Raw genomic sequence first — 18,652 nt, forward strand, 5'->3', positions numbered from 1 at the left:
ACTATTTTTGACTATAATTGCCGATTTCCACTTGCTGTGGTGGGACAACCTGGTCTATATGCCTTTCCTGGTCCAAGGGTTGGAGGGCTTCTCAAGGTCTTGCTTACATTTTATCACTCATATCATTGTAGGCTGAGAGGGCTTTCGGACTCCCTTGGTCACATCGGACACATTTGGACACATTTCCTTCTACCTATTACAGGGCTTTTTGCTCCTTGAATTGAATTGAATCAGAGCAGTGCTATCCTGTACCACGGGCCTTTGGTTGCTTCATTGGACATATTTGATGGTGCTATTGATCATTGAATCACGTCCTTCCCTGGTGGACTTGATTTTAAAAAGTGTTATTGAAATACACATTTTATATATTTTAACAGAATTATTGTTATTGTTTATTATATATAGAGCCTTTTAATTTAAGGTAGCCCATTACATAGTATAGAATTTTATGGTTCTGGGCCTTCATCCCTGTTATTAAGTGCCAAACCTCACATTAAGAAGTGACGTTTGGGGGCCGTGTTCTCTGCCCTGAAAGGGGAAAAGTAAAGATACAGATAACCCAGCTGAGGTGAAAAGGCTAGGAAACAGGCCAAGCATATGCCGTTGACTTGTACCCTTTATGAAATTGATGTCCTTATAGAAGAAATCGAGGTCTTGTTGAAAACTAGAGAGAAGAAAAAAAGCCCTGTTAAAGCCTGAGGTGCCCAGAGTAATTTCAAATCTTAATCTATTTAAATCATGTGGGAGGGCGACAAGGGGAAACACAACAGAAGCTACAGTACATCAAGTCAGCTCGCATGTCCCATGCAATAATTCAGTGACTTTAGTAGACCCAGGAGGCAACCTCAGTAGTCCATGAACCTATCCCTGATACTTTTTCTGTTCTGAGTACAGATTCTGGGGGAATTGGAGAATGATGTGCTGCTTGATGCTCCCTTATCAAATTATGTTTCTCCCAATGATGGTTTGCAGCAACATCCACACCAACATTTAGAGGCACAGTTTTGGGCTAAGCTTAATTTATTGAAAATAGAAATAATGGGCCTGAATTCTGATGTTAAATCACTCACACGTCTTCTTACAGAGAAAGTGAGGAAGCTTGGTTGCTTTTGGAGTCTTTGGTCAAGGGAGGGCAGAAAAGTACTCCACGCTACCTCGAGACCCAAGCTCCAGTGTTTCTTAACATGGGTTTGCAGATTTTGACATGAGCCAGAGAGCTGATCCCTACAGAGAGAGAGGTGATTTGTGGCAGAGGACATCCACAATGGCAGGCCCTAATGCAGATCCTACCACTGGTAGTGGCACCAGACAAAATTATCTTTCCCCTTATGCCAGGAATTCAGTACCGGCCGGGTCTGGTGGCTTAGTAAACTAATGTGCTCGCTGTGGGGGCATGTGTTCGACCTCATGGTCAAAGGTTCAAATCCTGGTGGGCCCACCCAGCCTTTCATCCTCGATATAATGAGTATCATTGAGTTGAGCAACAATAAACATCTGTTATTCAGCGCCAAGATACCCTTGGGTGAACGTGCGCTTCACAAATACACATGTGAAGTTAAGTTACTTCCACTAGACCACCGGAGCGCTATAAACAATTGTGTTCTTAATTATGAATTGCCGGCAAAGAATCTTGCTCCTTCCCCGAGAATGCCCATCTTTTCCCATCACATGGGCAACAGAGAGTCTCCTAGGTAGGCAACTTAATAGAGATGTTTGATAAATGCCCCTGGCCAATAAAACAATACACTGCCTCATACATTTTCGCAATTGTAAATCTTGGATCAGAGAATGCATAGTTATTGCAACCAGACATGTAAATAAGCATTGTATAACTGATTCTATTGGTGTGAAATTTGTGAGTAATACTTTAGTGGATGGCCTTATTTGTATGGAGCTCAGAAACACCTTGAATAGTGGTGCTCCTATCCGTTTAAAACTTAGCCTCCCGGATGAGTTTTTTACCCGAAAGAAAGAGTGTGCCAGTTTTGCTATCGGTGTTGAATATCAATATTCGTGCCCACAGACTCTGTTCACTGAGGGCTTTCGCCATTGATTGATAGCAGTTGTCTCAGCCACAGGCCTGTGGGAAAATGATGGAGGTGATCCTCTGGTGACTACGACTTATCCACAGATACCGATTGTTCTCGTGGTAGAACCGACTAAATAGGTGAAATTGATATCTTGGAATTTTGCAGGTATCCACTCAAAACTTTAAGATTTAGATTGGGGGAACTTATTGATAGTCATCATATCATTTTATTACAAGAAACGTGGGCATCCCAATACGTGTATAGAACTAACTACTTTAACATTTTAAAGTAATGCTATTCCTGCCAGCTCTAGGCGAGCCTCAGGTGGGTTTATAATCTGGGTTAAGTCTCCAATCATCTGTAACATAGAAACACTAGACTCTGGCTCCAATGATATCTTGGCCATTAAACTGTCTCTACAGAACACTCCGCAAACAAAATATCGGCATATTGTGGTGCTCAATATTAATGTTCGCGCTCTTGCTGACATTGTGGAATCACAAATACTCCACTCTCTTCAATTTTTGCCTGTGATTTTAGCTGGGGATTTCTGTATTCACTTTGAACCTTTCGAACAGCTCACATACCTACTATTACCAGAGGATGAATAGTGGGGAATTCCAGAGCTTTTGCCAAATCCGGTAAAAAAATGGTCAAAGGTGGCTAAGCAGCTCTTTCTTTTAACCACAGAATATGTGTTAAGAGCAACCAACTGGTGTTCCTTTTCTGACCACCCAGCCTTTTCTACCTTCGAGAGGGGCAGATCTTTTAGTCATTTTGACTATATATTCTTGGACCTTAGACTGTGGCCCTTCTTTTTTTTTTTTTTTTTTTTTTTTTGAAACCGTTTATTGCAGTTTATAGAAGTTACAGGTATGGGCCTACAACCACCCGGCCGGCCGCTAGAGCATCAAAAGCATATTACATACATACAGCAAAAAAATTATTCCAGCGGTGCACAGTAGGAGAACAGGAGTGATCAATGGTGCAGGTCTCCAAGCTCCATGCCCACAGTACGGTTCCATTTTCTTAATACAAAACAACATAAACAAACCACAACCGCAAGGCAACCCTCGATCCAAAGTGACAACACGTGCTCCATAAGTGGGGGATCCACCCCAGCAGCAAAATTCTGAAGAGGGGGACAGGAGTAGATCAGGGACTGGGGGACCGCGCGCCCGCGGCCAAGGGAGGGGCGCCATCTAGGGAGACGGAGCCGGCGAGGCCGCCGGTAGCAGCGGCGGCTCACAAATACCCCCGCGGTAGGCGTTCCAGGGGCCCCAGAGTTTCATCCACGCCCCAGGCTTACCCCTCGCCACATACACCACCTTTTCACGAAACATACACCAATCCATATGCTCTTTCCAGGCCGACACCGCAGGGGGCCTCTGGGATCCCCACAATTGGGCAATATCACGCTTGGCTATCATGTATCCCAGAGTCACCCACCGCGCCTGCGGGACCGAGTAGTCATTTGGTTCCCAGACATTCAGCAAGCATCTCCTCGCTTCAGGCAGCAGCGTGACACGCGTAACCATTCGTAGAACCTCATGCACACCACGCCAGAATCGCTCCACCTTCGGGCACTCCCACAGTATATGCATGAAAGTCGTCAACGCACCACAGCCACGCTTACACATTCCATCACCGGCAAAACCCATACGTAAAAGCCTTGGCCCCGTCACGTAGACCCGGTGAAGGATCTTGAGCTGGACGAAACGAAGGCGAGCCGGGATGGCCACCTCTTTCGGAGAGGCCACCGCGGAAATCCAATCCTCGTCGTCCAGCTCCAGCCCGTCGGCAACCCAAGCCTCGCGGAGACTAGTCAGCAGACACGACCTGTCGTTAATCAATTTTTTGTATATGAGGGAGATCGTGCTGTCCGGGACATGGCCATCTAGCACTCTGTCCTCCAGGGGGGAAGACTCCGGAATGGATGCAACATCCGGGAAGACGGAGCCCAGCGCATGGCGGACCTGTAGGTACCGAAAGTACTCACTGCCCTGCAGCTGAAACTCCGCCTGCAGCGTCTCAAAAGTTTTGAATCCCCCCCTCGTCCAGAGATCTCCCACCGTGCTGATTCCGATCGTGTCCCACTTCTCGAAGCCCTTCGACGTCCACAGGGAGCCCAACCTCTCCGATGCATACAGCGGAGACGCTCGGGTCAAACGGTCCTTCCACCCCATAGCTGCATTAGCCGCGTGCCATACACGCACCATGACACGCGTCGGTCCCGTCAAACGGGAGTCGGGCGCGCCAGAGTAGAGCGCTCGATTATAATCGCCACCGGGCAGAAGCGTCCTGTCCATCTCGAATGCCGGGTTCAAGGCGGGCCCGTAAAGGCCATGATTAATTGCAGCTAGTTGGGAGGCCCAGTAATACCGTTTGATGTCCGGGAGGGCGACCCCTCCGTCGTACCACGGGAGCGTCAATTTAGCCAGAGCAATACGCGGCCTCCCGTCCCAGAACAGGCGCCGCTGGAGGCCCTCCACCTCGCGAAAGTAGCGTGCCGGGACCAAGTCCATGGTATTCTGGAGGGCGTAAAGGAAGCGCGGCAGGGACATCATTTTAAATAAGGCCGCTCGGCCGAGCGGCGAGAGCGGCAGACGCCGCCAGCGCACCACGTCCTCCCTCAGACGCTGGAGGGGGGGCAGCAAGTTCCGCTCATAGCGGGCCTCCGGGTCAAGAGTGATATATACACCCAGGTACCGGAAACCCTGGGAGGCAATCTGGATCGGACAGTCCCGTGGCAGGACCGGGGCCTCCCCGGAGAGCACATAGACACAGGATTTCGCCCAGTTGATGACCAGACCGGAGTTGCGACCGAAGGAGCGCAAAACATCAACCAGGACGATCAGTGACTTGCGCGGGGAGGCGAGATACAAAAGGATATCATCAGCATAGAGAGACACGCGGTCCTCATGCTCGGGGGTCCAGCGGAGACCACGGATAGAAGGGTGCCACCTCAGCCACTCCGCCAGGGGCTCCATGGCCAGGGCGAACAGGAGAGGCGACAGGGGACAACCCTGTCGCGTGCCCCGCCCCAGCGCGAATGGGGCAGATACTCGCCCATTCACCACCACCTGCGCCAACGGGCCCGAATATAGCAGTTTGACCCAGCTGACGAAACCCGGGCCGAACCCAAACTTCGCCAGCATCGCCCAAATATATGGCCATTCGAGCGTATCAAACGCCATGGTGGCGTCCAAGGACGCCAAGATGGCCGGCTCCCGCACAAATGGGACACGCGCGAGCACCCCGTGCAAGCGCCGCAGATTAAGCGCCGTGTTGCGGTGTGGTATAAAGCCCGATTGGTCTTGGTGGACCAAATCGCCCACCACGCCAACCAATCGGTTGGCCAACACCTTGGCGAGGATTTTGGGCTCCGCGTTCAAAAGCGAAATCGGCCTATAGGATGTGACCCGTTCACGGGGCTTCCCCTCCTTATGGATCACCACAATTGTAGCCAGACGCTGGTCCGGCGGGAGGGAGCCCCGCGAGTGGGCCGCAAGGAACATCGCGCGCAGGTGGGGCGCCAACACATCCGGGCGCAACTTGTATAGCTCAATGGGAATACCATTGGGGCCCATGGCCTTGCCGGATGCAACCGAGCGAATAGCCGAGGCAATTTCGTCCGAGGTGGGAGGGGCGTCCAACGAATCCCTGTCCTCCACCGTAAGGGGGGGCAGTGCGATGTCCCGAAGCAAGGCATGGGAATCTTCCTCCGAGCAGGGAGAAACCGGGGAGTAGACTTCGCGGAAATAATCCGCGAAGCAGGAAACAATGGCTTCCGGCTCAGTGACGCACACACCATCCACGCTCTCAATCAAAGGCACCACGCGGCTCGCTCTCTCCCTCTTGTCCAACCACGCAATCAATTTGCCAGCCTTGTCACCCACATCATACAATCGCCCCTGCTGCTCTCTACTGAGGCCCCTGGCCGCCTCCGTGACGAGGGCCCGATAGGCCGCCTGCTTTAAATGCAAAACATGCAACTTGGCGTCTGTTACCCCGCTCCCCAGGTCACCCTCCAGTTCTGCAATCTCGGCCTCAACCCGGGTCACCTCCTCCCGCTCGCGCCGCCGGGCATTGGAAATAAGGGAGAGGGCCTCCCCTCGAAGAACCACCTTGAAAGCCTCCCACAGGGAGATGGCAGACGGGACCGACCCCACATTCTCATCGAAATAGCGCTGTAAGGATTTGATCAAGTCGGCACGAATGGTGGGGTCGCGCAAATACCATGCATTGATCGGGGCCACTCTGCCATCCCCCCTCGGGAAGATATCGAAATGCAACAACAATGGGGAGTGGTCTGAGATACCCCGTGCCAAATGGCGCACCTCCCCCACCCTCCCTGCATGGGCCGCCGGGACAAGGATGTAATCAAGCCGCGAGAGGCTACCATGGGCCCCCGAGTGGAAGGTGTACTGTTGCAATACGGGATGCTTTAAGCGCCAGCAATCCACCAGGCCCAGCGTGTCTAAAAGGCCGGGCAGCCACGCCTGTGCCCGGGGGAGGTCCCTAGGGGGATGGCGATCCATAGACCCAGAGGCAACCGCGTTAAAGTCCCCTCCAACCACCAACAGGCCACCCGGAAGGTCCAGAAGGAGGCGCCCCAGGTCCGCAAATGTAGTGGCTTGTAACCCAGGCGGGACGTACACTGATATAAAGATAAACACTCTACCCTCCATTCGTCCCACCAGAACAGTGTAACGTCCCCTCTCATCATGGCGCACCTCGTCAATCTCCAACGGGAGCGAGTTCTTGACCATAATACCCACCCCCCGCGAGCCCGAAGTGAAGCCGGAGTGGGCCGCCAATCGATATCCCCGCCGATTCATTGCATGAAAGGTGTTACCTATAAGGTGTGTCTCCTGCAGGAAGACAACATCTGGTGAAATACGTTTTAAATACTGCAGGACCACACCACGTTTAATCCTATCCCCCAGGCCATTAACATTCCATGACAACACAATCAAGTCCCTACCCCCCATGATACGTCAAAACAATCGGTCGCCCCCCACCGAGCATCTTGAAAACAACAAAACAGTTGCGGGTTTGCCTTGCGGTGTTAACAAACAACACACCCCCCCCACCCCCCGGTCCCAACAGAACTCCCCCCTCCCTGCACCCCTGCATGAGCCCAGACAGCCCCCCCAAAGTGCAGTGTGCCTGTCGCCCCATAGCTAAGTACTAACTAGTCCCCCAGAGGAGGAGGGAAGCCCCCAGCAGACCCCACCCGACCTCCATGGGAGGGGAACGTACGAAATCAATATATGGTAAAGGAGTAATATCCCGAGCAAGGCCTATACAGTCACCCCTCAATTCTGATCCGGCGGGCCCTCCCCGCCAGCCGCGCCCCCCCCCACCCCGATCTCCAGGCAAAGTATCTAACCAGTCCCCAGCCGCCTCGGGCCGGTCGAAGAAGTGCGTACGGCCGTCCACCTCCACCCTCAGCTTAGCCAGAAAGAGCATTGAGTACTTGAGGCTTAGGTCCCTTAGGCGACGTTTAATACCGAGAAAGCTCTGTCGCTGCTTCTGGACCGCCGGAGTAAAGTCTGGGTAGAAGTGTACATCCATGTTGTCCAGCCTGACCGGTCCCTGTTGCCTGGAGGTCTGGAGGATGGCGTCTCTGTCCCGGAAATTAAAAATCCGGGCAATAATAGGCCGCGGCGGGGCACCGGTCTTAGGGCGGCCCCCAGGGACCCGGTGGGCACGCTCCACCGCAAAAAGCTTACTCAGCCCCCGGGGCTGGAGATGGGTCAGGATCAATTCTTCCACAAAGAGATCTGCCGCCTCCGCCTCTCGGCCCTCCGGCACACCAATAATGCGAACATTGTTCCTCCGGGCCCGACCCTCGGAATCCTCCAGTCGCCGGTCCATCAGGGCGCTCGCCTGGCCAAGCCGGCGCACCTCCTTCTGGAGGGCCACCACGTCCGTCGTGAGGCTCGTTGTGGTGTGGGCCAGGGAGTCAACTCGGTCGTTCGTTTTTGACAAGTCTGCCCTCACAAGGCCCACATCCACCAGGACAGAGTCAATTTTTTGCGCCAAGGTATCGAAGCGCTGGTCCACCGAGGCCTTCATCTCTGCGATGGCGCCCATGACGTCCCGAAGGGTCAGATCCACCGGTTGGGCAGGTGCCTCCGTCGGGCCCACCAGGGACGACCGCGCTGTCTCCGGAGAGCCCTTCTGGAGCGTATAGCGATCCATACTATTGGCCTGGTGCGCCGTGCCACGGCGGGTTGTCTTCATCTTCGCCCGGTCGCCATCTTGTTTGGTGGACATGCTGGCCCTTACACCGTCGTGCCAAGATCTCCAAACGGGCCGCCACACCAAATCACGGGTGTCAGGGGGGGGGACGGGGGCGACCACCGGGCAGCGGGTCAACCCACCGCCGGCGGGTCAGCCGGGCACCTGGACAAGGCAACACCACCGCACTCCGCTCCGCAGCCCGACCCCGCCTGAGGCAAGGAGGGCGCAAAAGCGAAAGTGAAAGTGCGGGGTACGCGAGTCGCTCAGCCCCGCTCGCCGTTGTTATTCACTTCGTCCCCGGATCGCCCCACTACTCCAATCCGGGGGGCCGGCGAGGAGAAGGCCGCAACCTTCAATCGATGCTCCCACCGGTATTCGGGGTCCGATTCGAGCCCAAAGAACGGGCGGCGCCTCAGCTCGGGTTCACCGACACAGTCCCCTCAACAAGGACAGGATATCGCCAGGATTAATTCAGGAGGTCGCGGAGGTCCTCGGGAGCCTCGCACCTACGCGGCCATCTTGGTTGCGCGCTAGGCTCCTCCCTGACTGTGGCCCTTCTTAAGTGATATGAAGATTATATTTTGCCCTTATAGCGACCATAATGCCCTAGTTACTGACTTTCTTGCCAACATCCTCCCTGTTATTGTGAAGTAGAGTTTTACAGAGTGCCACTATTACATACCAGCAACCTTAGAAATGTAAAATGGGGCGATATAATCAACATGATCCTTTACTGAGCAGAATCTATCGAGCTTTTGTTAATTTTTTTTGTCTCATGATACTGTTGATTTTGATTAGAATAATTTTATTTTGTATCATTCTGACTTTTTTTATCACTTTAAGATCGTTTTTCACGACCCATTCCTAACGGAATACTAACTCAAATACATCGTGCCCTTAGTTTTGAAGGGAGTGTAGAGTGGCTAAGAAGCGGCTGATTGATGCAGCTAGAAAGGGCAATAAAATTGAATTAACTATTGCCCGAAAGATATACAAGTCAACTCTAAGGCCTAATAAGAGTGACTGGGAGGAGGCTCATTCGGTGGAACTTCTGATGCTTTGGCAAGGAAGGAGATCCAAGCTTTCTGGAAAATTATTGTATTCGGCAGTCAATCAAGTACAATCCAGCCAGGTTCATCTGTTCCAGCCGACCAGTGGGTTGTTCATTTTATATCCCTTTTTAGAGAGCGTGAATCTTGTATCTCAGCTTCTCCTGCCAATATTGAGCATAAAACGTGTTCTTCGGGGTGCTACTGCCTGAATATTCTCCTTCTGTGTGCTTATCTTTATTGAAAGAAACTGAGGTTGCTCTATATTCAGTGAAGCAGGGAAAAGCTCCTGGCCCCGATAGCATGCTCAGAAAGTAACTGGTTGCTTGGGATGCTATCTGGATACCTTCTCTGAAAACCCTCACTAATCCAGATGCTGGGTCAAAAATCTTCCCGCTGTGGAGAGGGGCTATTATCATCCCCATACACAAGAAAAGAGCGAGCGATAACCTGAAGAATTACAGACCCATTAGCCTTATAGACCTAACACAAAAGACCTTTGCTAGCCATATTCTTGTGGGGCTCCAGACATGGATAAAAGATAATTAGATATTGTTCGATTTTCAGGCAGTATTTTGTGAAAAAATAAACACAATGGACCAGGTGTTTCAGTTTTCAGCTATCTGCTGAAAATATGTTCATGGATCTGAAGGCCGTATTTAATTTAGTCCCAAGAAAAATGCCTGTGGGAAGCTCTCAGACAATATGCTATCCCCGAAGAGCTTTTACACATTTTAATTAAATTACATACTAATACTTATGCCCAAGTCAGGTGGAATAGTCATGGGGACCTCACTGATAGGATTCCCATTAACTGTGGGGTTAGACAGGATTGTGTTCTCAGCCATACTCTGTTTTGTCTGTTTATTAATGGACTGGTGAGGTAGATGAGTGGCTGTCAACATGATACCCCTAAATTAGCAAGGGAAACTGACCCATTTTATTTTTATTTGCCCAATGGACACCTTACCATGCACCAATTGAATTTTTCAGTCTATCGCCCCCTGGGCATTGACCATTGCACAGAGGTTTTGTGTATTCTTAGTCGCGAGACGCTTAAACTGATTGTCTTCGTGACTTCAAGATTTTTAAATCAGGCATGTAGTATAAGGGCTAGAAATCTTAACTAGATTGTCCTTCCCAAACCCACCCTCACAGTTGGCAGTGACAATAATGTGATGTTTTAGCATTAGGTGAAATAGATTTTTTTACTGTTTAGATACCTGAAGGCCGATATTCGTCACTTCCTATTGCCTATCTCAACTAAGAAGTTTTCTTTCATTCTGCTGAATTTTTCCACGTAGGAGAAAGGACATGCCACTTTATTAAATGGTTATTGTTATGAATGAGTTACCTTTGTTTATTATTAGACTACATTGTGGTATTTGAACCCTTCGAATGTTTCTACTGGGTAAAGAAATCCTTTGAGCTCCTACAAAAGTTAGCTCTTGAACAAGAAGGTTTTCTTGACATTTGACCTGATGTGTATTTTATTTCAGGAAGCACAAAACACTTTAATATGATTCCATGCCCATTGTTCCATACGTTGGTTCATTATACTGGCAGTCGATTCTCTAAATGTCCTATTTTTGTATGGATTTTTATTGTTTAAATCAGGCTAATCCCACTGTATATAAATTCCATGAAAGCTGCATGTTCTGCACACAATAACCCATATTGTTTGCAGAAATCGTTTGCGCTTTCTGTCAAACTAAGCTCTTAAACAAGAGGATTTTTTAGCTATATGCCTTGATGTACTTTTCATTCGAGGATAATGCACGAGTCTCTTTAATATGGTTCCTTGTTCACTGTTATGTAAAGTTGGGTTATTTTAGTGGCATTTGAATTTCTAAATGCTTAATTTATTTATGGAAATCCTTGTTGTTTCAACCTGACCAAGCCCAGTGTATTTAACCCCACTGATAGCTGCATGTTTTTTACACAATACTTTTTATGGTGCTGCGTATTTTTCGTGTTTGTTTTGTAATTTTGTCTTACCGTATTTCTAAAATGTACTTTTATGGTTATATCTATGTAATTGAATAAAGTTATTACTACTACTACTGGGGCACTTGCCCAGGATGGAATTAAATTAAAAAAATTAGTAAACAAACTTTTATAATAACATTAGTGGATCAATCATTCATTTTGCAGTAATGGCGAACCTCTCATGTGCCCTCAGTGGAACAATGGAAAATTAAAATGATAAAAGTAAGAGATAGTGAGAAGCTTTATCCTTTAAGGTCAGAATCAATGACAAAATATGTTGACATTTGGAAATACGCGTGTAAATATTAAGGACCCCCTGTAATTTCTAGGACAGGGCAAATTGACAATGGAAAATATAATTCCTAGGACAAAAAGTGAAAACACAATAAACCAAATAACATACAAAAATGAGTTCCGAAACAGTTTATAAATGTCAAAAAATGTATAATTTTAATCATAAAAACATCAATAATCTAAAACAGATCAAATTGATGACATTAATTGATCTTTGTTATATTTCATTTATCCTATTAAAATTTCATCAAAATGGGGGAGGAGCCAAGATGGCGACCGGAGCAGACGCTTGAGCGCCCGGCTCCGTCGGCCCTTGGCCCCGGACTATCATCCTGATTCCTATCCTTGCCGATTCTCGAGGTGAAACGTGTGCGACGGCGCGCTGTCCACGCCGCCGCTTCCCCGAAGTCTCGGCCCGCCCGGATGCCGGAGTTCTTGGTGCTTTTGTTCTCCGCCCTGGACCCCTGCTCCATTGTGGCCTTTGCCGGCCCCCCGGAAGCTCCGCAGTCACCGGACCCGCTAGCGCAAACCCGAGCCCTGCGGTCCCGACCTCACCTAACACCACGGACTGTCGCCAGATGAGCCTGGGGAGGGACGGCCAGACACCTCCTGCACCCTGCGCCTGAAGGGCTGGGGCTGTAAGGTAAGCCCTGGTGCGGCGGGTCTCCTGCCCCGATCTGTGGACCGCGCTGTGGGAGGCTGCCGACCCCCTTCTTCTATTGCCTAGTCGGCTGCAAAGAGAACCCGAGGGAAGGGAGGCGACTGCTGGCTTTTCCAGTTGCGGCGCAGACCTGAGGGTAACTGACTCCTTGCTACGACCCCCCCCCCTGGCCATTGTACCGTCCGGCGGTAAAACATGGCGTTGTTTGCCTGCTCGCGGCTGGGGGGTGATACTCCGGTCTTGCCCGCTGCCCGCTTCGCCCTCCCTCCACCAGACACCAGCTCCACAGTGCCGTCCCGGATTGCTGCCGATGTGGGGGTGCAGCCTCCGCTGACATGCGGCTCAGTTCTGGCCGTCCTGCGGGCTTTCGTCCACAAATGTGTGCTCGCTTTCAGGCGCTGAGTGAGCAGTTTGACTCCATGCTGTCGGCTGCGGGCCGTGAGCGCTCCGTTTGTCATCAACACGGCGTGGGTCTGCCAGTGCTTTTGTCCTCTTGCGGGGACGCAACGGCTGTGTGTGATCGTGCTACACTGGTGCCTGCATCTGGCTTTCCCGGCACCCAGGATCAATTGCTCTCCAGCTCAACAGCGGATACTTTGTTTCCCAGTTCATTGCTGCCTGCTTTATTGTTGCCTGCCTCACCGTGTTTGCAAGAGTATCCAGCTGAGCAACACCTAACATCCTCGAGGAATCGTTCACGGTGGCCTACTGCTTCTTTTCTGTGGAACTCCTGTACTCTACATGCCATGTCTGGACTTTATGTGGTGCACAAAGGGACCTCTACAGATGGTCGGCGGCCATTTTGTGATTCTACTTCACCATCTTCTCCCAAGCGGCCATATTGTCTTTGTCTGCACGGGATGCGGGGCCTTCATGTAGGGGCTGGCTTAATCTCAAGCCCGCGATCGGGCCAGGGCTAGACTGATTTATATCGCCATGGTTTCACGGATGGGCTGGACTGGGACTGGAACAGTATGTATACTTTGTGCGCACTCGTCGCGATCTGTCTTCCTTCATTTAAATTGTTGTGACAATTCATTTTCACACGACCGCTTTTGGTGTAGTGGGTTCTCAGTGTGTGGAAGCCATAGATGGCCGATGGTTAAGGGCGCTCTGATGATACGTAGGCTCCTCCCCAATTTCTTCTTTTTGGGAGTTTAGATTAGAATAGTCCTATTCTTTTCTCACCCCCTTTATCATAGGTGTACTGTTTTCTTATCTTTCTTTACTCTATTCTTACTCTCTTTCTTGTCTATATTTCGGGTTTATTGGGCGACAGGCACTATGCTGGGGGGGGGGCAGGCCGTAGCCTCCGCATTGGTGTAGGGTGGGGGGGTAATTTACTGTTTCTAATTAGTTCTATGGGCCTTTTTTTTCTTTTTATGTTTCTGCGCTATACTTGTTTCGATTCTGGGTCCGGGTGTGGGGTTGACCGAGTGGGGGCGGCACTGGAGGGGTGCGTAATTGCTCATGTGACTATCCTGTTATATAACTGCATTGCCTCACTGCCTGAGATTTTACTTCCATTGCTGTTTTAATGATGCTGCTGCTCTCCCGTGTGGTGAAGATATCGTGCGGACTCGAATCTCCTTGGTTCTTATTCTTCAATGACTTTTTCCCTGATAAAATTATTTCGAAAACCTTAAAATTAACCTTCACTTCTCCTTTCCCTGGGGTCAAGGATCGCTCCAGTGTATAATTCATATATCGTCGCTAATCTTGACCTTTGAAGCACAGGGGCCGTAATGTTTGTATCAGTGCTTAACCGTATCGTGGCCGGCCTGAAGGTTGTAGGCCCGTATTTGTTCTTTCAATATGCACGAATAAAGGTTTTAAAAAAAAAAAAAAGAAAAAAAAAAAAATTTCATCAAAATAACAAAACAATGAGTGGCAAATTTATGATCTTCGACGCCCGTTTCGGCGCTGTGGGCGCCTTCGTCAGGAGTAGCCACAAATAAACTTGTCAGAAAAAACTGTACGATGTCTTATCGTTTTTATATATCAGTAACCCCAGGGTGTAGGAGAACTTTTCACTTTTAGTAAAAGATCGGTATCATAATTGATAGGCTGAAGGAAGGTGCTTCTCTTTCAGATTTCTGTTTTTATTTAAAACCTTTTTTAAAAAAATATGTAGGACGTATAAATCAATATAGTTTCGATGTAACACGAGAATGAATGCGAGCCCTTTACGAATTTGAGTATCAGAAACCTTTGAGCACGTAACCTCAAGACAAACGTATTTCTCGGGTCAGTAATGGCGCCAATATCGCTCTATAGACCCGGAAGGAAATTCCAAGGTCTTTTAAATAGTCAATCAGATAACTTTTTGTATGTTATTTGGTTTATTGTGTTTTCACTTTTTGTCCTAGGAATTATATTTTCCATTGACATTTGGAAATACTCCATATAATTAGTTTGTGAAGTCAAATACGGTTATAATATTTATAAGACTGTGATTCAGAAATGAAGCTTTTTGTTGTGCAGATACATTTGGAAATTAATTTGTAAATGCCCTGACTTTGATTTCTACAATTAAATTTAACCCAGTGTTATCCTATGGGAGAGGCAGGCCTTGCAGTAGTGAAAAACGTATTAAGACTTTTTCACTACCAGGACATGTAAGTGTTAAAAAGTTCATGTCCAGCATTTTAAATGAACTACACTCTGCTCTATGGCCTACCCTATGAGAGACTTAAATGTATTAAAAAGGAAGGTTTAGGCCTGGCACAGGCTGCAATGGCAGGCATGGGGCATGTTAAAAGGCTACTCAAGTAGGTGGCACAGTCAGTGTTGCAGATCCACTGGAAGCATTTAATGTACAGGCCCTGGGCACATGTAGTACCACTTTACTATGGGCTTATAAGGAAATTAAATGTGCCAGTTGTGGGTAAGCCAGTCTTACCAGGTTTAAGGGAGCGAGCACAGATACTGAAGCACCAGTTAGCAGTGGTAAAGTGCCGTAAGGCCAGCAAAACTAAGTCAACAAAAACAGAAGGATGGAAGGCAAAATGTTGGGAAAAACCAAGCCAAAGATGTCTAGTCCAACAAAGAGTTACCTTGATTATTCTCTATTGCTGCAATTAAGAGTAGCTTTCCTCTGAACATGACTGAATTGACCTTTGCCTCTTAGCTATGCTGCTTGATGTTGCCTGGCAACCAAGCTCTTTGCCTATCTGACTTCAAGCATACAACCGGACAATACTCAGGCCTATGAGGCAAGGATGTCTAGGAACACAGATTAAAACTGATCCAGTTTAATTACCTTCAAGAGACATACCTCTTGCCGGCCCAGTTATGTGGTATATTTAAAACCCATTCGGCCACAGCTGCAGATTATATAAACATGGTGTGGGCAGTGCTTCATTTATATATATTTTTAAATGCCGTGGCCCTCGTCAGGAGGCCACTACAGCTTGCACCACTTATTGCTCCTGACAGTGCTGCCTATGACAAGACAAATATACCTACTAACCATCACACTCTCACAAATGTGACACTTTAGCCCCTAAAGTTCTAAGAATGGCTTGGGTGGCAGGTATTCGTTTTTGTTTTTGTCAAACTTATGTTTATTAGGTTTTATGTGACATTAATCGACAAGCATGGTAATACATGTTGTCCTTATACTCGTATACATCCATTAGCAATCTATTTCCTTGTACAGAGTCTCTCGGATGATCCGAGTCAAATCCCCTGCAATTGTCTCTTCAGGTATTACCTTAAAGCTATTTCGATAAAACAAGGGGAAGAAAAAACAAGAACACATGTTTTTTAAATTCAACCCTCCCTTCTTCCCATAACCCTCCCCCACCCACAAGTCTATTCCCCGTGAAGAGTGATTGCATTACTGCTTCAACTTGTGGGTTGGGGACAAGGGGATGTGAAAGCAGACCAATGCTGTGTTTAGGAAGAAAGGTGAAAGTAAACAACAAAGAAACAAAACCAATAAAGAAACAATACCAATAACATAACATAACATAAAACATAACATGTGTATTTGTAAAGCGCACGTTCACCACTACGGGTATCTTGGCGCTGAATAACAGATGTTTATTGTTACCCAACTCAATGGTACTCATTTTATCGACCTCAGATGGATGAAAGGCTGAGTGGACCCGCCGGGATTTGAACCTGTGACCATGAGGTCGAACACAGGCCCCTGCAGCAGACGCATTAGTCCACTGAGCCACCAGACCCGGCACCTAACCTAGGCTAATTGGGGGTCCCGGGTGACCTGGAGGTGCGAATCTGATTCTGGAGTAGGTTCTGACGGTGATAGTGGCCCTGATTAGACCTGGAACAGGTGTAGTGCTCAAACCCTCGGTAGGCGGGTGGTCAGCGGAAGACTGCTAGATAGCTGACCAGGGATCCCCAGGCATATTAAAAGTTTTTGATCTTATCCCTGTAAATGTCGCTCATACTTTCCATACTGAGTGCCTGCCATAACCATGCATTCCATTATGTTATGGCTGGAGCTTCTTTCTTCTTTCAAAAGGCAGCTATTGTTGTTTTGGCCGCCCCTAAACAGAGCCACATGATGGCCTGATCAGCTGTCGTTTTGGTATTTTAGACCTGGATCTCGAAGACCAAGAAGTGTGAAATCTGGGGAGTCTGGGATGGGATAACCCACTATCTCTTTCATTTGAGCCAGAATTTCGGACCAGAAGGGACGAATTGTCGGGCAATCCCACTATATGTGGCTGAAGGCGCCTAGGAAGTCGCTGCCTCTCCAGCAGAAGTCTGATGTGTTAGGAAATATTTTTTTCAATTTCATAGGGTATAGATACCAGTCATAGAGTATCTAATAGTGGGCTTTGCGCTGGCCTAGTGAGTGGTTGTGGTGTTTTATATCCTTCCATAAGGCTTTCCATTGTGTGTCTGTGATATCCTGGCCTAGTGTTCGTTTCCAAAATTGGAGATGACGTGGGCGCCTAGATGAGTGTGTGCAGCAGTATGGAATAAAGAAAAGAAATTACCTCTTTTACTGAGCTGGCTCCCTCCACATAGCGCTTTAGTGGGGTGAGTTCTCTTGTCGCCCCTTCTCTAATCCTGGTTTGCAGGACCCAGTGACGCAATTGGAGATAGCGAAAGTATTCTGTGTTGGGCAGGTGGTTATCTCTATGGTAGTGCTCAAATGTTAAAATATCCCAGCTATGGAAAATGTCAGCTAAGGCAAGGCAACCTCCCTTCCTCCAGCCGTCTAAGAGACCCGGCTGTAGAAGCTGGTGGGAAAGCAGGGTTATAGTAAATGGGAGTGAACGGTGAAGGGAACGTTGTCCATTCAGTCTGCCTAAGTACGTTGTCCCAGGTTTTAAGAGTCGGTTTTAGTAGGGGTGCTTATGTAGGCATTCGCCAGTCGATCCGACTTTGGCTACCATAGGAGATCCCATATCACCCTCCCAGTGATCGCTCAATCCATGTGTAGCCAGTGTTTATCCAACTCACGTTGGGACCATTCAACTATGACTTGGAGTTATGCTGCTTTGTAGTAGAGGTTCAGATCGGGCATCGCCAGGCCACCTTCATCTGAGGGCTTCCGTAGCAGAGTAAACGGGAGCCTCGTCTTTTATTCTGTCATACAAATTTCTTTAACAGTGTGTGGACTCCGTGCAAGAAGTCTCTCTCAAGTTCAATGGGCAGACTCTGAAATAAGTGCAAGAATTTCGGGAGAACTAGTATTAGTTATTTTTAACGTATTGAATTATTCGAAAACTGTTGTTATGCTCATCTCTAATTAAAACAACAGTGCCATCATGTGGCAGATTGTCATAAGCGCTGGTGTTAGCAATTAAATGCTGGTGCCGAGCACCGGAAACCACCGGCTCAAATTAAGCACTGGGTGTGGCATAGTACAGAGTTGATCCCATACTGCCACGTAGCACTACACGATTTAAACACCATGATTGATTGGTGGTTCCCGGACTTTAATCTGAGAAATGTGCCTTGTGTGTGTTTTCCACACTGAGCTCAAGACCAATACAAGGTATATTTGTAGATCTTGGATTCTTATTTATAAAAAGGCGAATGGACCGAATAGGTGGGTTGAAATTCCAGGCATGCCCCTGCAGTAGGAATTTGCCACTGATCTAATTAGGTGGGCCACGTCAGAAATTGCTTTTCTTCATGTGGCACCTACTGGGGGTGTGGGATGTAGGGCACTGAAGTTATGAGACAAAGCACTTGAGAAAATCATACAAAAATAGGTCAATTTACCATCATGAATGAAGAGGGGACTGTAAATTGATAGCCTGACTAGATAGTAATGGAGTGTTCCCCTCCAGCATCTGGTTCCAGTGCAAATCTGTCTCCCTCCCTGCGATTCCTCTACTGTGTCATTATTGATATTCTATAGATGCCACAATGTTCTATGCTGCAAAGTA

The 18,652-nt window shown here is 48.4% G+C and overlaps 1 protein-coding gene across 3 annotated transcripts in view; it reads left to right on the top strand.

Annotated features, from left to right (window-relative positions):
- Positions 1 to 18,652, top strand: part of ANKS6 (ankyrin repeat and sterile alpha motif domain containing 6) — a 357,792-nt gene that overhangs the window by 146,833 nt on the left and 192,307 nt on the right. The window lies entirely within an intron of this gene.

The sequence above is a fragment of the Triturus cristatus genome, chromosome 5_2, assembly GCF_964204655.1.
Source record: "Triturus cristatus chromosome 5_2, aTriCri1.1, whole genome shotgun sequence".
NCBI classification, from domain to species: Eukaryota; Metazoa; Chordata; class Amphibia; order Caudata; family Salamandridae; genus Triturus; species Triturus cristatus.